Genomic DNA, 7,034 nt, shown 5'->3' with positions numbered 1-7,034 from the left:
GTTATTAAAGGGTTTCTTATTTTGCTGCAATGCTGTTGCTACATTGTATGAAAATAGGAAGAGCAAATGCGGTACATTGCAAAATTAAGATAGTACTGTTTCTCAGCTGACACTGTATAACTAACAAAAACTTATATCCTCTCCCAGTTATTTCTGGTGAAACTATCATTAAATCCAAATACAGGGATTGAAGTAAACAAATTGCAATATTATGTAAGGCTTATGATCACAATCTTATCTGTGAATTACATAATTTTTACAAGTAGTTTTTACTTCTAATAATTTCATGGATTCTGAAAATAATAACTAGATCCTGGTCTAAATCACTGGGTGATATGAAAAAGATGCAAACTGTGTTTACCTGCTATCATTAGAAAGTTAAGGGGTATTTTCTTTCAATAGCACAGTTGGATAAAGTAGTTTGTGTTTTCCTATGGTATTGCTAAAAGTTGCTACTATAAATTTTTATCCAACAGTAATTCAAAATATTGCTGGATTATACTGTTTCAGACAAGTTTATTTAGGAGTTCCATTTTCACTCTTCAATAGATTTTATATATTTTTCATATTCTTCTTCACTCATTAGTTCATCAGGTTCTGAAGGATTACTGAGTGTCATCTTGATCAGCCAATCATCTTCATAACAAGATTTGTTGACAAGTCCTGGATTTTCTGCAAGAGCTTCATTAATTTTTGTTACTTCTCCTGATAGAGGAGAACAAAGTCCACTAGCAGCTTTCACACTTTCCAAAGCACCAAACTCCTCTTGTTTGTTTATTTTTTTTTCCCAACCACAGGTAGACTACAGTAAACATCTCCCAAAGCTTCCTGCGCAAAATTGCTGATTCCCACTGTTCTATTAGCATTTTCTGTTGTTATCCATTCATGTTTGTCTGTGAATTTCTGCATCAAAAGCAGAGTGGGGCCAGTGTGCATTTTCTGAATGGCACCATCCCCAGCCCCCATGGCAGCAGTGGGCAGGATGTGACAGGTGCTGAGGCTGCAAGCAGGCTGCGGATGATCTTCACACTGTATGTCATGTGCAGCACCATGTTTGCAGGGGTGTGGGGGGTCTCAGTGCCACAACATGGACAACTAGCCAGTGGGGATGGGTTGTAAATGATTTTGATGGGATCTTGTACTTACATATTGTTACTGAAATGATTTAAGTTTTTGTGATATTGTAATGGGATGAATCTATTTTGTATTTGGAAAGAGTATGTTTTTCTGGGGTCCAGGTAGTGGAATGTGCTGGTTTGTATATATTAAGTCTCCCAGAAAAAGCCATATTCTTTAATGAAGTCTTGTGGGGGCAGATGTATTAGTTTGGATTAGGTTGGAACTCATTTGTTCAGTATTTCCATGGAGGTGTGGCCATGCCCATTCAGCATGGACATTGATTAGTTTACTAGAGCCTTATATAAGCTCAGACACAAGGAGCTCACTGCTGTAGATGAGAGAGATATTTTGAAGATGGCCATTGGAAGCTGATGCAGACATTTTGGAGAATGCCATTTTGAAATGCAACCTGGGAACAAGCAGGCACCAGGCACGTGCCTTCCCAAATAATAGATTTTCTGGATGCCATTGGCCATCATCCAGTGAAGGTACCCAATTGTTGATGTATTACCTTGGACACTTTATGGCCTTAAGACTGTAACTGGGTATCCTAATTAACCCCCTTTTATAAAAGCCAATCCATTTCTGATGTTTTGCATTCTGGCAGCATTAGCAAACCAGAACAGTTTGGTCCTAGTATCTCATCTATAGGCCTTATATTACCAATTAACCCAATAATGTCCTTTATGGCAAGGAAAACCTTAATAATAATGATGATAGAAATGAAGGAAGAAAAAAAGGAAATCAATCTCATATACATATTATTCTGTTTTCAGGTATATATGTTCACATTAATCCAAATATATAACTTTTTTTCTTCATCTTGACATATTTGAAGAGTGTTGAAGAACTGTTTAATAGAATGTTCTTCAATTTGCATTTATTCAATATTTGTTCATGATTAGACTGAATTTCTGGATTTTGGACATGAATGGCAGAAAAGTGTGGTGCAATCAGCGGGATTATTTACTCAATTTTTTAAATCAATTTTTGGTTTATTTAATTTTATTTTTAACTTTATAAAAAATTTAAAAACACACAAAGGACAAAAAAAAACATATTTTAAACAAAACAGAGCAAATGATTAAGAAAAACAATTAACATAAAGCAACTACTATTCCACAGCATCATGTTACTAGCTTGTCTTAATGTGGTATCTTCAGTGCAGTTGATTAAAATTATGCTTCTAACATTATAAACTGTACTGTTAATTCAGGCCATTTATTTTCTTATGGATCATGGGTATTGCTACACACTACTATGTTTCTTATTTTCCTGTCTTTCCTTCTAGTTACATATACACTACTTCATGTCCCAGTTACCCACCTTCAAATATATATTTCTCTGCCAAACAATATGTGCTGAAATTGATACATTAACCCAACAGTTACTGACTCTTTTCCATCAATCCACATAGGAATTCAGTCCCACGAGGTGCCCAATTACAGTAGGAATTCCCAGTGCTAAGAAACTTCAAGAAAGAAACCTCATTTCAGCTAGAACCTGAGGAGAAGACAGCCTCAGACAAGGTTCTCAAAGCAAACTAGGTTTCAGGCAGTTCATTGGAAGGCATGTGTGCAAGCACCAAGCAACCCGCCCACCTAAAAATGAGCACCAGGTTGCTAAGCAAAATCATCAAATAGAATGGTTCCTTTTGCAGTCTGAAAATGTATAGGGCCACCCACATGGGCAGGCATTGGTAGGATGAATTGGGGCCACAGGGTCTGAAGTAACTATATGGGAATGGGGGATGCTTCTGCAGCCCACAGGATCATCTGCACATGAGATGCTTGTGAGCTTTTGAATTTACCAAGAAGATTCTGTCCCAAAGTTCTGAGTGGGACTTTCTGGTAGGTTTTTCTCCTTGAGGCTTTAAGATAAATGCACCTGGCCAAGCTGGGGCCTGCCCAACATTTTCAATGACACAGAAGATACTGATGGATTTGAGGTTTGGTGCTTAGCATCTGTGATGCTCACTGTAAGCAGTGTCCTTGATGGGGCATTTGCATGTGTATTCCAAGAAACCACTTGATATCAAGGAAGCTTTCTGCACATGGGATGAGTCCAACCTGTCCATAGGTTCTACCTGAAATGATTTTTTGTTCCCTGGCTCTCTTAACTCTGGGGTTTGCTGCTGTATTTTGTGCCCACCAGAGGTCTCTGTCTGCAGATAAATGCTGACTGACTTTGAAGGAAGTCTGGTGATGTGGTGCCAAAATGGTGATGAATTGTGGAATTAGTTTTGAGTGTGTTGGAGGCATAATTTGGGAGACTGGAGGGGATTCCCAGAAAGCAGGCATGATGGTGTCCATGGAATATTGTTTGGTTCTGGGTCCAAGAATTTCAAAGTGCTGTAAGGGAAATTCCTGCTCTGGGAGCCAGCCTCCCATGGCCCTGACACTGAGATTTTCCCCATAGAAATTGTGAAAGTCCAATCCACATTCCACTTATACATGATGCTGTCCTTGGGAGACAGAGAGCACAGATGGGGCACATTCAGAGGCTGAACAACCAATGTTCAGCCTCTGAAATCCATGTTATTAGCATAGTAAATTCCAAGAAGACTTCCCTGGCACATCTGATCCCTAATGTTCTGATGGCTAATAGATTAGTTACAGGTGACACTGATTCTGATCATTCTTTGAAAATCCAGTGAAAGACTGGTCAATTTAAGTTCACTCTGATCTGACCTTGTGTCTTCATGAAGAGGGCAACCACCTCATGTGAAGTTGATTTATTTTATTATATTTTTTTCACCAAGTAAATATTTGCTTTATTTTTTGTTGATAATATTTCATTTTTCTCAACCATGGATATTAATTCATGAACAGTATGTTTCTATCTTTATATATTCTTGTAGCATTTTATCTAAAAATGAAGACATTTTATGTATTCACAGAATGTTTCTCAAAGTCAGAAAATTAACCTTTGTCTATTACTAGTATCTCTATAGGCCTTACCCATATATCACCAATTACCTCAATAATGTCATTTTTTGCCAAAAACCTTAATAATAATAATGATAGAAATAATGGAAGAAAAAGAAAAAAATCTAACAGCTCCAATCCATTCTGATGTCAAGTGTATATATTCAATTAATCTGAATATATAGCTTTTATTCCTTCATCTTGAAATATTTGAAAAGTGTTGAAGAATCATTTTATAGAACATTCCTCAATTTGCATTTATTCAATATTTGTATACTATTAGATTGTGTTTCTGGATTTTGGGCATGAATGACAGAAAAGTATGGTGCTGTCAGTGTGATTATTTATTCAATGTGAATTTTTTTACTATATTTTTATTTCATTTTTTAACTTCATCAAGAAATTAAAAAAAAACATCACACAAACAACAAAAAACATCATATTTCAAAGAAAACAAAGCAAATGATTTAGAAAACAAATAACCTAAAATAACTACTCTTCCTCAACATCATGTTCCTAGCTTACATTAATGTGGTATCTTCAATGCAGCTGATTAAAATTACTTTTCTAATACTCTAAACTGTACTGTTAATTCAGGTGAGGTACTTTCTTAGGGGTCATGTGTATTGCTACACACATCCATGTTTCTTATATTCCTGTCTTTCTTTCTAATTACATATACATACATAAAATCCTGCTTCCCCATTTTCAAATATATATTTCTCTGCCAAACAATATGTGCAGAAATTGCTGCAATCAACACCAACAGTTACTGAATTATTTCCATCAATCCAAATAGGAATCCCTGTCCCAATATGTGCCCAAAAATAAAGTGGCAATCCAAAGCACTAAGTAACCTCAGGAAAGAAACTTCATTTCAGCTACAAAATGGGGAGAAGAGAGCCACAGAGAAGCTGCTCAAAGTGGCCTACCTTTCAGGCAGTTCCTTGGAGTTCACCCACCCACCTAACAATGAGTACTAGGTTGCTAACCAAAATCCTAAAATCCAATGGCTTCTTCTGGTCTCTGAAAATTTAAAGGGCTCCCCACATGGGCAGACATTGGCAGGAGGAATTGAGGTCCCAGCAGTCTTTGTTAGCCATATAGGGATGCTACTGCAGCCCACAGGATCAGCTTCACACCTGATCCTGGTGAGCTTTTTACTCTCCCAAAAAGATTCTGTCTCTAAATTCCCATGGGGATTTCCTGAAAAGTTTTGGCTGCTTGGGGCTTTAAGATAAATGTGGCTGGCTGAGGTGGGCCCTGCCTAACATTTTCAATGGCACAGAAGTTACCATTGGATTTGAGGTTTGGTGCATAACATCCGTCATACTCAGGGATCCTGAAGAGCCATGCACATGCATATTCCAAGAAACATCTTGATATCAAGGAAACTTTCAGCACCTGGGATGAGTCCCCCCTGTCCACAGGTTCTACCTGAAATGATATTTGTTTCCTGGGCTGTCTTATGCTGGGGTTTGCTGCTCTTTATTTTGCACATGAGAAGTCTCTGCACAGGCATAAATGCTGAGTGGCTTTCAAGGAAGCCAGGTGATGCAGTGCCAAAATGATGGTGACCTTTTGTGGTATTAGTTTTTTGTGGGTTGGAGGCATAATTTGGGAGAGGAGAGGGGGCACCCAGAAGGCAGGAATGATGGTGTCCCAAGAATATTGTTTGTTTATGGATCCAAGAATTTTAAAGAGCCTTAAGGGTGTTCCCTTTTTTGGCCACCAAATTTCCTTGGCCTAGACACTGTTTTCCTCTAGAAAATGTGAAAAACCACACCACACCCCCCTTAGATATGTTGCTGTCCTTGGGAGACAGAACAAACAGATGGGGCACATTTGCTGTTTATCCTCTGAAACCAATGTTATTAGTAAAGTAAAGACCAAGAAGACTTCCCTAGGTCTGATTCCAAATGTGCTGATGCCCAATAGATTAGCTCCATGTGCCACTGATTCTGACCATTTTTCACAAATCCAGCGAAAGGCAGGTTTGTGTAAGTTCACACTGATCAGACCTTCTGTTTTTATGAAGAGGGTAACCAACTCATCTGGATTTGATTTATTTTATTTTTTTCACAATTAACATTTTCTTTATTTTCTGTTGATAAGATATCATTTTTGTCAACCATGGATATTAATGAATAAAATGTTTCTATCTTTATATATTCTTTTGGCATTTCACCAAAGAACAAAGAAATTCTCATATGTACACAGATTCTCAAAATCAGAAAATTAAACTTGATGTAGTACCAGTATCTCATCTATAGGCCATATCCATATCTCACCAATTACCCCAATGATATTCTTTATAGGATGCAAAACCTTAATAATAATACAAATAATTTTAGAAATGAGGGAGAAAAAGAAAATAAAAACCTAACAAGTCCTGTCTAGTATCATACATTGCATTCTGTTTGCTATATGTATTCACATTAATCTGAATATATATTTATCATTACATATTTGAAGAGTGTTGAATCACTTTATAGAATGTTCCTCAATTTGCATTTATTCTATATTTGTTCATGATTAGATTGAGTTTCTTGATTTTGGGCATGAATGGTAGAAAAGTATGGTGTCATCAGTGTGATTATTTATTCAATGTTAATTTTTTACTAATTTTTTCCTTTTTTCCTTTTATTTTTAACTTTATCAAAAAATTAAAACATCACAGAAACAATAAAAAAACACATTTCAAACAAACAAAGCAAATGGTTTAGAAAAACAAATAATCTATACTAACTACTCTTCCTCAGCAACATGTTTCTAGCTTGAATTAATGTGGTATTTTCAATGCAGTTGATTAAGACTACATTTCTAATATTATAAATGCTACTGTTCATTCAGGCCTTATATTTTCTTACAGGTCTGTGTATTGCTATGCACTCTTATATTTCTTATTTTCCTGTCTTTCCTTCTGGTAACATATACACTATTTCATGTCCCACTTACCCACTTTCAAATATATATTTCTCTGCCAAA

General features: G+C 36.5%; 1 pseudogene; it reads right to left on the bottom strand.

Moving 5' to 3' along the window:
- Positions 1-535: 535 nt before the first annotated feature.
- LOC119505702 lies at positions 536-1,052 on the bottom strand (annotated as a pseudogene).
- Positions 1,053-7,034: the final 5,982 nt, after the last annotated feature.

This window comes from Choloepus didactylus, chromosome 10 (assembly GCF_015220235.1).
Source record: "Choloepus didactylus isolate mChoDid1 chromosome 10, mChoDid1.pri, whole genome shotgun sequence".
NCBI classification, from domain to species: Eukaryota; Metazoa; Chordata; class Mammalia; order Pilosa; family Megalonychidae; genus Choloepus; species Choloepus didactylus.
Note: the sequence above shows the minus strand (reverse complement) of the source record. Positions and strands in the feature narration are given on the sequence as shown.